This window comes from Chrysemys picta, chromosome 1 (assembly GCF_011386835.1).
Source record: "Chrysemys picta bellii isolate R12L10 chromosome 1, ASM1138683v2, whole genome shotgun sequence".
NCBI classification, from domain to species: Eukaryota; Metazoa; Chordata; order Testudines; family Emydidae; genus Chrysemys; species Chrysemys picta.
Genome location: NC_088791.1, coordinates 288,806,805 through 288,826,748, shown reverse-complemented (window position 1 = coordinate 288,826,748; position 19,944 = coordinate 288,806,805). Strand labels below are relative to the sequence as shown.

General features: G+C 41.4%; 1 long non-coding RNA gene across 3 annotated transcripts; it reads left to right on the top strand.

Annotated features, from left to right (window-relative positions):
• The first annotated feature begins 335 nt into the window (after positions 1 to 335).
• On the top strand, positions 336 to 18,316 carry LOC122172409 (uncharacterized). 3 transcript variants are annotated; one of them, XR_010597770.1, is made up of 4 exons: positions 336 to 519; positions 1,218 to 1,398; positions 8,997 to 9,160; positions 18,078 to 18,316. It is a non-coding gene; the product is annotated as an uncharacterized LOC122172409 (long non-coding RNA). The 3 variants fall into 3 exon arrangements; XR_010597771.1 differs by lacking the exon at positions 18,078 to 18,316 and adding an exon at positions 8,286 to 8,316 and having other exon boundaries at positions 8,997 to 9,941; XR_006172717.2 differs by lacking the exon at positions 18,078 to 18,316 and having other exon boundaries at positions 341 to 519; positions 8,997 to 9,939.
• The last annotated feature ends 1,628 nt before the right edge of the window (positions 18,317 to 19,944 follow it).

Here is a 19,944-nt window from a genome sequence, read left to right as displayed (position 1 = left end):
TAGGCCCCTAAACTCTCTCAGCACTTAAAGTTTTCAGGGTCAAAGTTTCCAGTTCTAGGCATATGCACTGCTGACTCGCTATAGGTGTCCAGACACCTATATCCCCAGGCAATTCATGAACCAGGGGATCAGGTCCAATTCAAACATCTGGACAGAGGAGGTGCCCACCTTATATAACTCTTGATACACTGGTTAGAGCACTCACCTCAGATTCCCCACCCCCCGCCTGAGGAGGAAAAAGGTGTGGAAGTCCCCTGTTCAAATCCTGTTAGGAAAGTGCACTAAGCATTGGGCTACTGAATATTCTTATGTGGCGCTGTCATAAACAGATAGTTAAGGGTTAATGCCTCTTTTACCTGTAAAGGGTTAAGAAGTTCACCTAGCCTAGCTGACACCTGACCAGAGGAACCAATGGGAGGACAAGATGGTTCAAAGGGAAGGAGGAAAGTTCCCTTTGTCTTTTGAGTTTCACTTTGGACCGGAGTGGGAAAGCTCCAGAATTCAGCCTCTTATTAAGTAGTGAGTATTAGTGAAGGAAATAAATAGGTTTATGTTTATTTCTTTATAACCTATGTTGTGCAATTAGAGGAATAGTCAAATTGGGTATTTGGTTTTTTTGTGTGTGTGTGTAACTGAGGGTTTGCCCAGGGGAACATCCTCTGTGTTTGGACTCTGTTGTCTGTGAGAGTAGCTGGTATGCTAATCTCTCCCAGAGGGTTTTCTTTTACCTTTCTTTTCTTTAATTAAAAGCCTTTTTCTTAATACCTGATTGATTTTTCCTTGTTTTTAGATCCAAGGGGGTTGGATTTGGATCCATCAGGTGTTGGTGGGAGAAAGGAGGGGGGATGGTTAATTTCTCTTTGTTTTAAGATCCAAGGGGTTTGGTTCTGTATTCACCAGGGAATTGGTGAAGAATCTCCCAAGGCTACCCAGGGAAGGGAATTAGCACATTGGGAGTGGTGGCAACGGACCACATCTAAGCTGGTAGTTAAGCTTAGAAGTTTTCATGCAGACCCCCACATCTGTACCCTAAAGTTCAGAGTGGGGAAGGAGCCTTGACAGGCGCAAAAGAAGGGTGCTCCCTCAATCTCTTCTATTGAAACTGTTCCACTGTGTACGTAATCACAGGAATGGGGGACCAGATCCTGAGTCTCCCAGATCAGTTCCCTAACCCCTGGACTATAGAATTATCCTCTCTCCCACTTCCTTTCTTGCAGTGACTAAGGATTTATACACAGTGAAATAACTTCACCAGGAGAGACTGATGAAGCCCCACATCAGGCTATCCCATAGCTCGGCAGTTAGAGCATGTACCTGACAGGATTTGAATTGAGGTCTCACACCTTCCCCCCCGCCACATCTGAGGGGAAAAGAGAACTGGGGTCTTCCACATCCCAGGTGAGTGCTCTAACTACTGCATTAAAAGCTATAAGATGGGCACCACTATCTGTTTTGGGAGGAGTGAGGCAGGTGCCTCCCTCATTCTCATAAGTAGTCACTTAGGCAGCTAAGCCACCTGGTGCCAGGGGACGGGGTGCCAGCTGTGAATTGCATGCAGAAATAAATGTCTAAGCCTGGGTGTCTAGTCCCATGAAAGGGGAGGAGCTTAGGATATACCCCTCTCATCAGCATCATCCATTGGCTAGCTTAGACAGCTCCCCATCTAGTGTGCTGGCTTTTATGGATCTCATTCTTAGGCAACTCCCTGTCCCCATCCATTCTATAGGGTTCCTTAGCACTTTACTCAGTCTTTTTGGACCACAGAGTTTTTCTAGTCATTTTCTGGGGGCCTACAAGTTACTCCAGAGACAGTGCTGAGCATTGCGACACCTAAGTCCATTTTTGTATTCTAGCCAGAGTTCTAGGGCTTAGAAGTCAGCTTCCTAGTGGAGGAGAATAAAAGTAACAGGAGGTTTAGGCATATTCTCAACCTAACTCAGCATAAGACACAGAGTGTAAATAGCCAAATTGTATCTGACCTGAACCCATGGTATCATTTTTCTCTAACAGTAGAAACTGACCTGCTGAAAAGCCCTGAACTCTACCATTCTTCTACTAAGGAGCTACATTTATTAATACTGCAGAAAGAGGGCTTGAGGCAGTAGGAAAACGTTTGAGAAGATAAGAGAACTTCAGAGATCAGTACAAGCCATTTATTTATTTAGCATTTGCCTATCTGTTGAGCCAAGGAATAGCATTCTTAGTGGCCAAGTGGAGTTCTCGGAGCCCACCGTTGAATTTGGATAGTGGACATTCCTTGACAATGTGTATCATTGTTCTGCACCACACCTGCAGCTTAGTTTGTGTCAAAGACACCAACAGTGCTGCACAGAGGCCTTGCACAGTCTGTAATCAGTTAAAAAGGGACCATTGATGACATAGCAGTTCGAATCCAGGTGGGCGAGCAGTAGTGTCTTCCAACCACAGGGACTCCACTGACATTTAGAACCCATGGGAGGTGCTTAAATATAGTTTGTATCTGTTTCTCTACAAGCCCAATTCTATTGGTTTAGTCTTATGTAGTCTAGCTGGAAGAAGAGTAGATTTCAGGGCAAAAAATTGTCTTTTCATATTTCATATTCAGTGTTGTATACATTTTAATTTGATTCATATGTAAAATCCTATACAAACTGACATCGGAATTTTACTTTCTGAAAATTCAGTCCCTCCCCTTTTTTCAGGTGTAGTTTTCTTTGGTCCAACCTGTAAAGCCAGCTCTACAAAACAAGCAGCATTTGGGGCATAAGCTTTTGTGGAAATTAAGCTCTGAAAAGTAATTTAAGACATCAAAACACTTTAGAAAATCCAATTTAAAAAAGCCAGTAACTGTAAGCACTGTAACAGACAGGCTATAGCCAAACAAGATCAGTCTCTCTTTTCCTTTCCCCCAGGATACTCCAATACAAATCAAAAAGAAAGGACCTAGCCATCAGAAGTCACCACTATAGCTACAGATATCACCAAGCCTGTACATAACAAAAACTATGCCCCATTAGTTTTACTACAGTTTAGTTTGAAACAGTTTTACTACAGTTCTGCTTGAATGTATATTTCAATAGTCACAGCTAAGGAAAAAAACATAACTCATATACTCATGTAGAGTAGCCTAATTTCTCTTCTACTGCAGTTTTGAGTATTTCCTTAAGTAAAAAGTTTTGATGGATATTTATCGAAAACAGCAGGGAACTTAAGTATTAAAGCAGATACAGGAATAAGAGAAATGTGTCATATTTCTGGACTCTACTGGTGTTCTCAATATAGCTCCTCCCCTAGTGCTTGCTACTTGGAGTGGCTTCTCCTCTCTCCTCACACAGTCTGGGTTCTTTCCTATGATTCCTAGTACCTCCATCTAAGATGACTCCTCACGGTGCCCAGGACATAGGGTGTGGGTGTGGGCTGTGAAAGGTAATAAGAAAACATTCTACAAATACATTAGAAACAAGAGGAAGACCAAGGACAGGGTAGGCCCATTACTCAATGGGGTGGCGGGGGGTGGGGGGGAGAACAGTAACAGAAAATGTGGAAATGGCAGAAGTCCTACATGACTTTTTTGTTTCAGTTTTCACCAAAAAGGTTAGTAGCAATTGCCCGTGAAAATGAGGTAGGAGCAAGAGGCTAAAATACAGAAAGAACAAGTTAAAAATTACTTAGACAAGGTAGATGTCTTCAAGTCACCAGGGCTTGATGAAATACATCCTAGAATACTCAAGGAGCTGACTGAAGAGATCTCTGAGACATTAGTGCTTATCTTCGAAAAGTCATGGAAGATGGGAGAGATTTCAAAGGACTGGAAAAGGGCAAATATAGTGTAAATCTATAAAAAGGGGAATAAGGACAACCCAGGGAATTATAGACCAGTCAGTTTAACTTCAGTACCTGGAAAGATAATAGAGAAACCTAGAAAATAACAAGGTGGTAAGTAACAGACAGCATGGATTTGTTAAGAACAAATCATGTCAAACCAACATAATAGCTTTCTTTGACAGATTAACAAGCCTTCTGGATTGAGGGAGAAGCAGTAGATGTGGTAGATCTGGACTTTAGTAAGGCTTTTGATACTGCCTCCTCATAAACGAATTAGGGAAATAGAACCAAGATGGAGCTACTATAAGATGGGTGCATAATTGGTTGGAAAACTGTTCCCAGAGAGTAGTTATCAGTGGTTCACAGTCAAGCTGGAAGGACATATTGAGTGAGGTCCCGCAGGGATCAGTTCTGGGTCCAGTTCCGTTCAATATGTTCATCAGTGATTTAGATAATGGCATAGAGAGTACACTTTTAAAGTTTGTGGATGATACCAAGCTGTGAGTGTTTGCAAATGCTTTGGAAGATAGGATTAAAATTCAAAATGATCTGGACAAACTGGAGAAATGGTCTGAAGGAAATAGGATGAAACTCAATATGGACAAATGCAAAGTACTCCACTTAGGAAGAAACAATCAGTGGCACACATACAATATGGGAAATAACTTCCTTGGAAGAAGTACTGTGGAAAGGGATCTGTGGGATCATAGCGGATCACAAGCTAAAGAGGAGTCACTGTTGCAAAAAAAAGCAAACATCATTCAGGGCTGTACTAGCAGGCGTGTTGTAAGTAAAACACAAGAAGTAATTCTTCCACGCAACTTCACCCTGATTAGGCCTCAACTGGAGTATTGTGTCCAGTTCTGGGCTCCACATTTCAGAAAATATGTGGACAAATTGGAGAAAGTCCAGAGAAGAGCAACACAAATGATTAAAGGTCTAGAAAACATTACCTATGAGGGAAGATTGAAAAAATTGAATGTGTTTAGTCTGGAGAAGAGAAGACTGAAGAGAGTCATGAGAACAGTTTTCAAGTACATAAAAGGCTGTTACAAGCAGGAGGGAGAAAAATTGTTCTTCTTAACCTCTGAGGACAGGACAAGAAGCAATGGGCTTCAATTGCAGCAAGGGTGGTTTAGGATGGACTTTAGGAAAAACTTCCTAACTACCAGGGTTGTTAAGCACTGGAATAAATTGCCTAGAGAGGTTGTGGAATCGCCATCTTTGGAGATTTTTAAAACCAGGTTAGACAAACACCTGTCAGGGATGATCTAGATAATCTTAGTTCTGCCAGGAGTGCAGGGGACTGGACTAAATGGCCTCTCGAGCTCCCTTCCTCTCCGATTATTCTATGATTAGCAGTTGATTAATTTAACTAGAGTTGCTGCATCTCCACTGCATTACTAGTTAAAGCATCAGGAGCACTCCAGCTTCAACGCTCACCTCCTGATGACCTAGCTGGTTTGAGTTTACAGCATGACTTCCCTCAAGATAGAGATGTGTGTGGACAGGAATTCCGTTAGATTATATCTCAAGCTAACACTGCAGTGAAGGCAAGCTCTAAAAGAAAATAAACTGTGAAGGTGCATGTTGTTTAAAAAATGCAAGTACACCACTTGTGTAAGGTACCATTCATGAAGTAAGGGTATCACAATCTGGCCTACCAGAATTCTAACAAGATCAGTCAGGACAAAGTGTCAGACATGGGTCAAACCTGAGGCTGGGAGTAACAACGGAGTTCACAGTTAGATTCAAGGCCAGGATCAATACCAAGGGTCAGAATCCAAGTCAGGTGATGAAGTCCAAATCAAGCCAAGGACAACAAAAGAAGCAGAAATGTTCTTGACAACTATAAGCAATCCACACTGCTGCCTGGACACCTCCTGGACTACTCCTTGGATTTATATAGGTTGAGGAGCCATACGTCTTCTGCCTTTCTCACCTCTTCAGGTGGGACTTTCCATGTTCTGTGTCCATAGTGTGTCATGGGCAGGAGAGCACAAACTAGTTACAGCTGCTACTGGGTGGTATCATGGAGAGGCAAGGTGCCTGGCAACTCTGAGGCCTGGGTGCTAGACCCATGGGGCCTTATAGACCTGTAGTCACAAGGATGCCAAATTCTGTTACCTTTATATATGTTGAGTAATACCTAGTCCTAAAGCAGTCTAACAAAAATGAATGGGGCTGTTGGTGTACTATGGTACAGTAGGGGAGGCAGAATTTCACTGAAGGGAATAGTGCCAAATTTCATCCCCACTTCCTTAGAATTGAAATAGATGGGGAAACTTTGGCTGCAGCATCAGTACTATTTATATGAGATGACCCTTAGGATGAATCTTCACAGCACAGTTTGCTTGAGTTATAACTTGAGTGTTACCCTTAACTCAACTCCTGTCCACACACAAAAATCTGTAGCTCAAGTTAAGTGGTGCTGTAAGATCAAGCTAGTTGGTCCATTGTGGAGCAGAGGATGTTGGGTTGAAACTTGTTAATGTAGTGGGTATTCAACAGCGCAAATTACAATTTCTTGGCAGCTAATCCAATTTCTCTGCTAATCCAGTCACTCAGGGCTGTAATCAAATCATTTTGTATAACTCCAGTTTTGTTTTGAAATGTGATTGCCCACACTCCGATCAGGCTGGATTGAGCACTGTAATTTGAGTCTACTAATTTGAGCAAACTATTGCAGCCAATGAAGACAAACCCTAAATCTTTCTCATTGCACATTCACAGTAGGTTGTTAGAAATCTAACCAAAAACCAGATTAGTAAATCACTGTAACCTCCTGCTGACAACACCCACTGATGCATTGATCAACAGACAATCTTTCCAGAGATCAGCTGGGTTCATCAATGATTTGCAACAAATTAAACGAGATTGCAGGAGATCTGCCCCACAGTGTGGGCAAAAGACCAAGGTAACTTGAAATAAAACTGGTTCCAAATGGCCTACGGCTGGTTTATAAACTGGCTTTGTCAGAGCAGCTTTGGGTGCCTGGAGCTTGTCTACTGTCTGTCCCTAATCAGTTTTAAAATAAATTAGAATTTTGCAGGTGCTTTCTCCTAGGATGACCAAGGTTTATGTTTTTAAGTAAGGATTATGAGAAAAGGAATAGCTATTGGAGAAACTGTCTTTGTCAGTGGTAAGTTTATGGAGTCCAGAAGAAAGGAAAAGTTCTTGAGTCAGCTACTCAAAAAAGCATGAATTTGCTGGCCTTCACTTGAATTTAATGGGAGCTTTGCCTGAATAATGATTACAGCTGGAATTTCTGATATCATTCCTTCTCACTTTAATATTCCCCATTACCTTCCTGTTTTCTGTGGATGACCTGTGTGGAGAGTATTTTATGCTCTCTCCGGTGGCTTTGCTGAGTTCTGCTGAGAAAACATTTGGTCTAACTCCTGGCATTCATTTTTGGACAATTACTTGGCATCCAGGTCACACTTCGGAGGCCTAACTTTTCTGACTAGGAGTCAAATGACTAAAAGGTCAAACTGCAGGTGCTGCACATGATAACAACAGGCCCACTGTCAGTCTAATGACACTAAATGCCAAAACATCCCAAAATCTGAATTACAAACTTAAGGCCAAATCCTGCTCTGCTAAATCCAGAAAAACTTTGTAGAAAACATAGGAGTTACACTAATGTAATTGCAGAGTAACTGTGAGAACAGAATTTAGTTCTGAGGGGATCTCCAAAGTGAACAGAATAAGCTGTGTGAAAATATTTGCATATTACAAATCTATTGGCTGGCAAGTTGTAGGATACTGACCCCACCCTGATTTCATAATAATGAAAATAAATGCATTTGAAGTTTCTCACATTTTCAGTCTAGGCAACAAAACAGTCTGTCCCAAAGATAATGTTTCCCACTTGGCCAGAATGAAACTTGTGCATAATAGTGCAGGGGAGGAGTCAAAGGTCAAATCTGTGGTCCAGTATTGCCAGCCCCAAATGTTCAAAAATCATGAGTCAGGCTCACAAAAAATCATGCGATTGGCTTTAAAATCGTGAGATTATATAAAAAAATAATAGATTGGTGTTCTTTTTATTTTCTTTTAGCTTTTTGAACTTTTAGGTTGCATGGGGGTCACATTTTGAAACTTTCTCCACAGCCATAAGGGCTAGAATCTTCCTTTTTCTTTAAGAATGAAGGCTGAAATGGTCACATATTCGCTTGACTCCTGGAGCTGGGGCTTTAAGGAAAACAATAATTATCATGAGACTCATGATAAAATAATGAGAGCAGGCAACCCTGGTGGTCCTAAAATACTTCTGTGATCTTGGCAAGTCACTTAACTCTTCTGTGCTTTATCTTTTCTCTTTGGTAGAATGGGGGAGAGAATCACCTTTCTCAAGGGTTTTGAGATCTTCAAATGAAAAATACAAAATATTCTCAGGTCAACAGTCTAGCATACTCAGTGCGCTGTATATAAAATGGAGATTTCATATTATGAATTATGATTATTTTTATTCATAGCTATTTACCAGCTCTAACAGCCTTTCAAAAAGTAAGTTGTTTATTTTTATGTCACAAGCTGTACATTAACTTATTTAATCAGAAAACATTGCTACATTATGAATAACTTACTACAAATAAATGGATTTTTCGTTTACAGTTTAGAACTTTATTTTGCTCCACTAGAACTTTGAGAAGTTTTTGTTTGTTTGTTTTTAAGATTATGTTTGTCAAGGATATTGGGCTGCCTGTAATACTTTATGTTCCATCTATTTGTGTGATTGTTGCTGTGTTGTTTACTATGAGTGTACAAAGGGTTAATTCAAGAAGGGGTTAGCTGCATGTAGTTACTCAGCAGGAAGGTAGACAGTAAGCTGATAACAGCTGCTCCAACACCTAAACAATGCTGGAGCCATTTGCTGTGATGGGATGGCTAGACCCCCTATTAGGCTTGTTAAGCAGGTTTCTCCAGAAATGACTAAGCCCCCCTCCCCAGCTGTTGGGAGGTCAAAGTCTTAGAAGGATTTAAAGAGACAGACAATCTCTCAGGCTAATTAGATAGTTAAAGGGAATAATGGGGCAGAGAGAGCTAGGGAGCAGTCTGACCATCAGACTGCAGAGGCTGGAGTGTCTGGGATAAAATAGGCCTACCTAGGACTACAGGTGGGTTGCCGCATCTTTCCCCACCCCCACCCATGTGAACTCTTCTCCCCCATCCCCTGGGTGTTACAGCTGGATGCTCAGTTGAAAGATTTCATCTCTAGAAAAAAAGAAGTTCATCCCAATGGGCCACTGGAGAGGACTTTTGGATGAAAGTATCCACATGCGATTCCTCCAGATCGTCCAATCAGAGGGAGGAGAAGAAGACCTGCCTAGCTCTACAGGGAAGCCAGGAGGTATGCCCCCAAACTTTGCATACCCCCATACCTTCTTCTTGAAGGACATTTGCCTTTGGACTGGCTCCAGTCTCCCCTTTCCCAGATCCCTGGTGCTGCATCTTCTGGATCTCCTCCTCTCTCTCTCTCTCTCTCTCTCTCTCTCTCTCACACACACACACACACACACACACACACACACACACACACACACACACACACACACACACACACACACAGCTGTTCAGCCATAGCTGACCCCAGGACCACTGGTGAAGTCTATTCTGCAGAGCTAAGCTTGAGGGCATATCACCTTTTCTAGGTAAGATCCAGAGGGATGGAGGGAAGAGAATTTGCATCCCCTTGGCCTCACCCCAGTAAGACCATGGGCAGTGGGTGAAACTTCCCCTGGCTAGCTTCTTGTCCCACCTCTTCCTCCACAGCCCCGCCCACTCCACCCTTGCTATGCCCCAGGCCCCACCTCTGCCCACTGCTGACTTGCCACTCTCCTCTTCACCCTTCCCTATGAGGTCCCCCCTCCGCTCACCTCCTCCCCTGCCCACCTGCTGCTTGCCCATCTGCTGCTTGCCTCCTCATCCTCCTGCCAGACCCGCCCCCCACCACAAGACCCCCACCTGCCATGCAGCTGGCTCGCCTCCTCACCCTGCTGCCACCCACCCCACCCTGCCATGAGACCCTTCCCCCTTTACACCTTAAAACACTTATAACAGTGATCGGCAACCTTTGGCATGTGGCTCGCCAGGGTAAGCACCCTGGCGGGCCGGGCTGGTTTGTTTACCTGCCGCGTCCACAAGTTTGGCCGATCGCTGTTCCCACTGGCCGCAGTTCGCCATCCCAGGCCAATGGGGGCTACGGGAAGCAGTGCTGGCCGAGGGATGTCACCACTTCCTGCCACCCCCGTTGGCCTGGAGTGGCGAACCGCGGCCAGTGGGAGCCGCGATCGGCCGAACCTGCAGACGCGGCAGGTAAGCAAACCGGCCTGGCCCGCCAGGGTGCTTACCCTGGCGAGCCATGTGCCAAAGGTTGCCGATCCCTGACTTATAACATTCCCCAAGAGAACTAAACAGTTATAGATCAATTGCCAGATGGATTCTCCTCTGCATGGCAGGGAGTTCAGTGTATGCTGTATAGAGAGAGACGAAAAGCCAGGTTACCTGCGCCAAACAGAAGCTTAATCTCTCCTTTTAAAAAGTGTTTGCCATTGACATCCTGCATTAAGGCAGTAGTTTAATAACTTTTCTTACACAGAATTCCCTGCCAGACTCATTTACTTAAACTAGGTTTGAAAAAACTGACTAGATTAAGAAATAAACTCACTGGCTATGTCAGCTCCTTCTTGAGCGAGCTTAGTCAAAAATACTTCTGCTTGGTACAGAGAATAACTGACAGGTCATTTGGAAACTGTTTTTAACCCCAGTAACACATTTTCATTCAATATAAAAGCCAGCTGAATGTGGCCAAAGGCTTCCTGGGCATTGGTAAATGCCTGTTAAATGTCTTCATTACCACGTTAATTGCCCTTTAACAAATTCAGTGATCTCTGCTACAAGGGTTATGTCTACACTGGAAACTTCAAAGCGCTGCCAAGGTAACGCTCCCGTGCCAGCGCTTTGAAGTGTGAGTGTGGTCGCGCGTGGAGAGCTCTCCCAGCGTTCCTGGTAATCCACCTCCAGGAGGGAATAATCTCCAAGCGCTGAGAGCATGGCTCCCAACATTCAGCGCTTGTCTACACTAGTGCTGTAAAGTGCTCAGACTGGCTGCGCTCAGGGGGGTGATTTTTCACCCCCCTGAGCCCGCAAGTTAGAGCGCTATAAAATGTAAGAGTAGACAAGCCCTAAGTCTCTGGTCTGGAAGGCTTTTTCACTGTGTAAAGTTACTCAGAGATCCCCTCCCCTCGTTTCTTCACTCTCCCCCCTGCCGCTTGCATCCTCACACACACACACACACACACACACACACACACACACCGTGCCCTGAGGGGATGGAGGGTGAGGAGGGGGGAAGCGCCTGCAGCTGCAGGGACTTCCAAACGGAGAGGAGGGTGGAATGGAGGAGAGGAGAGGAAAGGAGGAGACTCATATCAGGCAGCATCAGCAGGCCGTGGGAGCCTCTGGGAAGCATCAGAGCAGGGAGGGGTGTGGAGGGGGACACCATGGCCAGGTGTCGGGCAGCAGGACGGCTGTGCTAGGGGAGATACTGCCTTCCCTTGCCTATTATACCTGCTGCCCATGAGGAAGACCATCCCCAGCCTCCCTCTGGACTCAGACTGTATGAAGAGGGCTTTGTCAGGTCCAGGAGATAGGACAAGTTGCCACAGAGCTCCAACCCCATGTTAAGGAGGTATCACACAACATTTCTCAGAAAAATGCTTGTGAAACTATGCATGAAGATGAATAAATAGATGAGTTTATGTTATATAGAACTAGTCTATCTAACTTGTAATCTCATCTAAAAAAGATATCTAGTTTGATGGATTAAGGTAGTAGTCTTGATGTAATAGGCTTCTGTAAGGCATTTGGTTTGGTACTGCACAATAATTTTAAAAACTAGAATGATATAAAATTACAATTAACATATTACTTTACCCAACTTGCCTCTCTAATATCCTGGGACTGACCCAGCTACAACAACACTGCATACTTAAAATTAACATAGCAGTCATTATAAGGATTAAAAACTGGCTAACTGATAGATCTCAAAATGTAATTATAAATAGTAAATCATAATTTAATGTGTGAATTTTTGATGGGATCCCACAGGGACTGGTTCTTGGTCCAACACTATTTAACATTTTTTATCAATAGCATGGGAGAATATATAAAATCATCACCAATGAAGTTTGCAGATGACACAAAAATTGGTGGAGTAGTAAATAATTAAGAGGACAGGTCACTGGTATAGAGTGATGCAGAACACTTGATAAGCTGGAAGCAAACAAGCAATGTGCTTTTTATTATGGATAAATGTAAATTATACACCTAGTAACAAAGTATGTAGGTCATACTTACATAATATCCTGAGAAGCAGTGGCTTTGAAAAAGATTTGGGGGTTATGGTGGGTAATCAACTGGACATGAGTTCCCAGTGTGATACTGTGGCCAAAAGAGTTAATTCAATCTTTGGATACATAAACAGAGGAATCTCGAGTAGAAGTAGAGAGGTTATTATACCTGTGTAGTTGGCACTGGCGCAAACACTGATGGAATTCTGTGACCTATTCTGGTGTCCATAGGCACCAACTTTTCCCGGCGCCTGTGGGTGCTCACGCCCCCCTGCCCCCAGCCCTGCCCCGACTCCACCCCTGCCCCGCCAGTGCCCTGCCCCCATTCCAACCCCTTCCCAAAGTCCCCACCCCAACTCCACCCCTTCCCTGCCCCTATTGGACCCCTTCCCCAAATCCCCACCCTGGCCCCGCCTCTTCCCCGAGTGCGCTGCCTTCCCCCTCCTCCCCCCTGGAGAGGGTTCAGAGAAGAGCATAATTAGAGAATTAAAAAACCTGCCTTATAGTGACAGAGCTCATTGACTCAATCTATTTAGCTTAACAAAGAGGTTAAGAGTTGACTTGATTACAGTCTATAAGTATCTACATGAGGAAAAATATTTTATAATCATTCTTCAATCTAGCAGAGAAATGTCTAACGTGAATCTGTGGCTGGAAGTTGAAGTTAGACAAATTCAGACTGGAAATAAGGTGTACATTTTTTTTAACACTGGGGGTAACTGGAACAATTTACCAAGAGTTATGGTGGATTCCCTATGTCTGGCAATTTTTAATTCAAGATAGATTTTAGAAAAAAAATCAATGTTCTATTAATTATTTTGGGGAAGTTCTATGGCCTCGGTTATACAGGTCAGACTAGATGGCCACAGTGGTTCGTTCTGGCCTTAGAATCTATGAATCTTTTTAAAATCTTTCTTGCAAAATAATGACCTTACTTGAATAAAGTTGACAGCAATCAGTTATTTTTCCTGAATCATCTCTATACAAAAAAGAAAAATATTTTATAAAGATCAAGCTAGTGCAACTTACCTTATCTTAGCATGTCATGAAGTACAGAAGCCACTGGAGTTGGGCAGTGGGTAAGGAACACTATAAAGGACAAAACAGAAAGCACTTGAAAGCAACAAAATAGGTTATGTTGAATAGAAAGACTGGGCAGATTATAGTAAATTCAGAGAAATTTAAACATTGCATGTGCATAAATGGATAAATAAGTTTATATATTACAAAGCATTATCAATAAGAGTAATAATATTGTACATAAATTGAGAGATAAAATATTATTCTCTTAAGAACAGCTAAGAACTGTACATAGAACACAAGACAGGAGCTGCAATATTTTTCAATCACTTTGCATCTTACCTAACAAAATGAAGAGTGCACATTTTCCTAATTCATGGATCCATATTTCTAGGCAGAGTAGAAAAGAAATTAAAACATATGCAAATAACTGTGTAATTGGTAGGGCTGTGCATGAAACTAATAATATTTGCCTTGTATTTTGGGGACAAAAATTTGAATATTAATACAAACAGTGTGAAAATAAATCCTCACTTGATAAAAAACATTCCCAAGCATGAATTGTAAGTCTCTTTTTGTATGAAAAAAATAAATCTTGGGGAAGTGATATGGATATTTTTTCTTTATGATGATAGTAATAACCACATTATGTGAATTCATGTGTAGAGCTGAGCAGATATTCAGTTCACTGGTAATTCAGAAAAAAATATATTTAGTTTAAACAAAATATTTTTTCAACTCAAAATATTTCATTTCAATTTTAAGGATTTTTTGTCATTCAAATAAAATATAAATACATTTAGAAACAAAAGTCATTTTGAAAAAAAAAAATAATTCTTTTCAAAAATCATTCTTTTCAAAAAGTTCAAAACAAAATGTTTACATTTTTTTCCAGAATTTTCAACCGAAACAATTTGTCAAAAACCAACATGAATTCACAAAATGTTTCAGGATCACTCTGTGACACTTTGCCCTATATTCACCGCTCCAATATGATTATAAGTTTTGTACACAGTATACCTTGTGAGATATCATTTTAAAAATCTTGATCTGTTGAACATTAATATACATGTATGTATGTGAAGTTATGAAGTATTGCTTTATGTGTTACTGAAATATGTTCTGAGATTGAGAACACCCACAACCAGCCTTTCAGTTGTAACAAAGGAGGGCCCAGCGAGCTTTAATTGCCCATCAAGAAAACAGAGGCTTCTTAGAGAAGCACATATGCAATGTACACTGCTTGACCAATGGGGACCCCCCCAAGTCACAGCAAGGATCTTTCGAGCAGCTAGAAGAAGGAATCAAAAGAGAGACAGTGGCTCTTGGCCCTTCTTCCCCCATCCCCACCCCATCTTAACACCTGGAAGCATGTCTGTAAGACAAAGATCTTGAACTGGGGAAGTTTTTGTAAACGTGTTAAAATTTCCTAAATAAGTAGTTAAAAATGTTTGAAAGGGAAGAAATATTGGATATCTCCTCCTTTTTGGTCACAGGATGCCTGGGTTGGCTACCTCTCAACTGTCTATTGTGTGTTGCTGAATATAGTGTATGGCTCACAGCACAACGATTGTACAGCATTGTGTATGTGCTCTTCATGTACTTGTCGTAGAAAATTGATATCATACATCATTGTTCAGAATTTGCTACAATGAACCACAAAGTTGATACAAATCAGTAACACAAAGAGAAGAGGAGAAATGCATTTTTGGAGGAGCTGTGAATAGTAGAGACATTGAACAGGGAATTTTATTTTGCGTTTACTGTGAAATTACACACACTGCCTTGACAACACAAACTCACACATAGCAAATATAAAATAAATAAGAAAATATTTTTCTTGTTATGTTTTGAAAATCTGCATTATCTTCATGCAACAACCGATTCCATGTAGCTGCAATGATTCTAAGTTTTGTATTTTAGTTATAAAGAGTGTAACAATGATTATTCCATCTCAAAAGAATATTAAAACAATGTCCCAGGCAGACTTGTGATATTTTCCAAAAAAAGATTTGTAGTTATTCTGAAACAAGTAGATGATGGTCACATTTCTGTTCTCAGTTCCACCCATGTAAATCTTTAGTAAATCCACTGAAGCTCACGGTGTTGCTCTGGATGTATTCTGGTGTGACTGAGATCTAATCTGTCCTCATGCTTTTAGCATGTTGCTTGTCATGATCTGCTGATTCAGCAGGAAGTTTGAAAAAAAACAAAACAAAGCCTTACTGCTTTTGATTTCCTCGTGTATTAAAACAATGCATAGCCAAAGTACACATTGTAATAGGGCATTTTTATTTTGGCATTCTGATTATTTTTCAGATGTCACTGTATAATGGGGCCATACAATATATTTTTTTTCCAAAAGAATTTCACTAAAAGTGACATGGTCACATGAGCTTCTCTTTTATGGTTAATATAGTTACTGGAGCTGAGGGAGGGAAAAGAAAACAAAACAAATTGCTTTATTCACCACTGTTACTCCAGCCTCACTCCAATGGAATTGGACTATCATAAAACTGGAGTTATGCCAAGGTGAATCAGGTCCATAGTCTTACATTATGCAGTTCAGAGTCTATGTCTCATATAATGTTATTTATATAGCACTCAAACTCTGCTACGGTCTTTATGAACAAATCAGGAGAAAAGGCCCAAATCAGCTCTGAGGGAACTGCAACTGAATTAGACAATAAGCAGATGAAGGAGGTGGGAATGGGATGCAACTAAAGCCAATGACTGAGTAAGGAGTGATGTTGTAGTTGACCATAACTTGTTTCTCCCTCTCTCTCATACATGAGCTCTTGTGTTTTCTTTCACACCATCATTTAATAGGCTGAGGAAGGGGAAGCAGACAGAAGGCCATGGGCCTTTTGAAAGAAAGAATGTGGCAGGGGGTGGTTACAGGTATTGGAGGACACATGGAAGAAGGTGCAGAGATGAGAGTGGAGTGAGGAAATGAAGAGGGCAGTTAGCTGTGTGGGTCAGTTAAACCACAAAGGGCAAGGGGGATGAGGGGAAATATATGAAAGCAGAGAGGTAGGAAGGAGCTAGACCATGTAGGTCTTTGATGGGAAGAACTATGAAGGAGCTTAAACTTGATGTGGAAGATGAGGGCAACTCAGAGAAGGCATCTGAAGAAGGGCTGGTGTACATGGCATTTTGAGGGTTGGCAGAAGAGGGAAAGAGGGAGGTTGCTAGACTACATTTCAAATAACAAACTGGAATTGAGAGAAAAATTGACATTTGTTCTATATGGAAAATGTTGTGAATTTGTGCAAAAAAAAATTGACTCAAACAATATAATTTTCTATCTGAGTCTGTTAAAATCATACAAATTGGACATCTGAAATTCGGATATAGGTTTGATGATAAGAGAAAAAAACAGGCAAGATGAAGTATGTTGTGGAAATGTATCCCCAAAATTCTGTCCCACAAACACATCAGTTATATAAAAACCTATATTAGTATTTAGTATTCATATTACAGTAGCACCCAAGAGACCTAAATAGGGTCAGAGCTCCTTTGTGCTGGGTTCTGTTAAAATACCATTAAGAAGGTCCTTACCCCCATGAATTTATAGTCCAACCCTCCGATTCCTCAAAGCACATTAAGCACATGCTTAAGGCCTGTTCAAGTGAAGTACATGCTTAAGTGCCTGGCGAAATCAGGGCCTAAAAGTGCACACCTTTTAATCTAATACCCACCATATCCATTCAAGGGTTGTTATTTTCCTGCTTCCCAAACAACTAAAGAATGCATCACTAAATCTAATTCTGATCTCTCACTGGTTTACACTGGTATAACTCCATTAATTTCAGGTTCTAGGCCAGATTTGCATGGGTGGAATTAAGAGATTCAGCCCCCCAAAACATCTCATTACACTGTCCCATTGTACTTACAATTAACATAATTTAAATTGAACATCCTATACATAATTTCCCAACCTAACAGATGGCCCCCAAAGTCAACAGATGTCATCTAACTTACTCACTACTTGATTTAATATTTGTGACGACCATTTGCTTCTGTAGAAATAATAATGATGTCAAAAATAGAGAATAAAGGCTTAAAGTGGGAATAAGCAGCAGGATAAGGTAATCTCTTAAGAAAACACAGATCCTGTTTTCACACACATTCTTAATAAAAAATATGAAGACTCTGATTTAGGAAAACATCCCTGTTCAGAAAGAACACTTAAGAACATTGTTAACTACAAGCAAGCATCTAAATCCTATTGAAGTCAAAGTTTAAGCACAAAGTTTAAAGAAGTTATATTGAAAGAGACACATGCTTTTCTGAACTGGATCCTAAAGAAGGGAGAAAAACAGAGGATACGTATGATACAAAGGAGGAAATGTTTGTATTGAATATTTGTTTTTCATATGTCCCATTGTATGCCTGTGATGCTCTGTACCTCGGAGGAACACCGTGCACCCCCACGTTCATCCTTATAATATGATTGTGTGGTATCCAATGCAAAGTTTGTCATGTTGGGTGTCTTCGGAAGGCTCATGATGCACTGAGCATTGTTGTTATAATAATGTTATAGGTTTTAATTTCCTGTATATAGTTATGAGGCTGAAATGTGTGCTCATGGCTTAAAATAAGGTGAGGCAAAACTCTCCAGGAGCAGAGAGGCAGTTCACACCTCATCAGGTCATGTATGGGACAAACCCAGCCCATCCTCACAGGAACAAAGGACACTGGCCTAAGTAGCAACAAAGTATCTGTTGGACTCTTGAGTGAGTCACCCACCCTTCCCTTGGTCAGTTTGGGACTATGATGAAGTAATGTTCACCTGACTCTGAAGGGGAGGGGGGCAAATCCAAGTGGGAAGAAAGAACATGATAAAAGGGAGAGACATTTGCCAAGTTTTCTCTCTTCCACCTCCATCTACAGACACCACCACCAAGCAACCGAAGCGCTGATCAAAGGGGAGAGCCTGGCTGAAGGGCAACCAGCCAGCCTCTGGTGAGAAGCATCTAAGTTTGTAAGAGCACTGAAAGCTTAGAATGACAGCTTAGAATGTGTTTTGCTTTTATTTCATTTGACCAAATCTGACTTGTTGTGTTTTGACTTATAATCACTTAAAATCTATCTTTTGTAGTTCATAAAATTGTTTGTTTATTTGACCTGAAGCAGTGTGTTTGGTTTGAAGTTTATCAGAGACTTCCCTTGGGATAACAAGCCTGGTACATATAAATTTCTTTGTTAAATTGACAAACTCATATAAGCTTGCTGTGTGCAGAGGGCATAACTGGACACTGCAAGATGGAGGTTCCTAGGGTTGTGTCTGGGACCAGACATACTGGCTAGCATCATTCGGTTGCACGATCCAAGCAGTGGCTGACTAAAAGTGCTCACTCACGTAGCTGGGAGCAGCTTACATGCTAGAGGCTGTGCATGAACAGCCCAGAAGTGGGGGTTCTCACAGCAGAGCAGGGTCAGGCTGGCTCCCAGAGCTGAGGATTGGCGTGACCAAGCAGATCACCGGTCCAGATAACACCAGGAGAACATCACAATGCCATCATTCTCTTTTCGATCCATTTTCAGGAGATAACTCTAGAAAGTTGCCTCAAGTTAGAATTATATACAATGCTCTACAAACTTGTCGTAGAATATATCCCTCCTGTGGAAATTTTCTTGGCTGTTATAGAGAAAATGGAACTAATGTCCTTTGGGAAGAAAAATAAATATGCTTAGGTTGTGCACATTTATATTTTTCCTCCTGTTACAGACTTCTGCTGTTATACACTGTTTAATAAACAGATTCGAGAAAGAACAGGAAATGTCAAGTGCTTATCAAATTGCATGGGAATCCCCCCATTTTTTAATCAGCAGAGAAGAAGTTTACTCCAGAAAATCTCTCCTATGAAAGTTTTTTAGTGGCTGATTCACCTAAATGCATTTTTTGAAGAAAGGCAATATCTTGTCTCTCCTGCTTTTGGCCACTGGATACTTTTTGTTCTTTTTATGTGTCCATTTCAGCATTTGATAATAAGCCACTATGATAGGACTATAACATACAAATAATGGAAAAGAAGAATTGGAATTACTTGAGGGATGCATAGAAGAGACTATAACCTACTGACACTTGATGGGTCTAAAGTACAAATGCTGATTGGGGTGGATAGGACACTTTCAATAGTCATAAAGAGTCCTCCAAGCTTCATGATATCAATATTACCTGTTACATTTGGGGTTTGAAAGTTTAATGGACTTCCACTGATAGCAACTTCTCTTAACTTTGGAAACATACTGGCTGTATCAAACTAAGTGGGAAATGCCTGGCCACAGCACTACGCTGTACATAAGATTTAATTACAGATTGCTGGGGGACTGCTGATCAAAGACTGGTATATACAGATTGCTGAGATGAAAACACGCACGTTGCTATATACGAGCTGAACAGCAAAAAATATTTTTCTAACCTGACTCCTTTAAATGTACATGGATTGTATTTTAGCGTATGTTTTCCTTGTCTGAAAAGACTCACGTTCCCTGATGGGCTAACTGAATCCCAGTAGCATCACCTGGTTAGATTTTTCCCTCCCTCTTACTTCTTTCCTTAAAGAATATTTAGCTTTCTCCTTCGGGTCTCCCATATTCTTCATTCACCTTTTATACAGTATGTTAATCTTGTCCTTCATTGGTCCCTACACTCTCAACTCCAGGAAATATATTGCTAACACAATGCATTCTGCCCTTGGTAATATAGGACCAATAGTTGTGTCTCAGACAACCTTTCCCATGTACCAACTCCCAT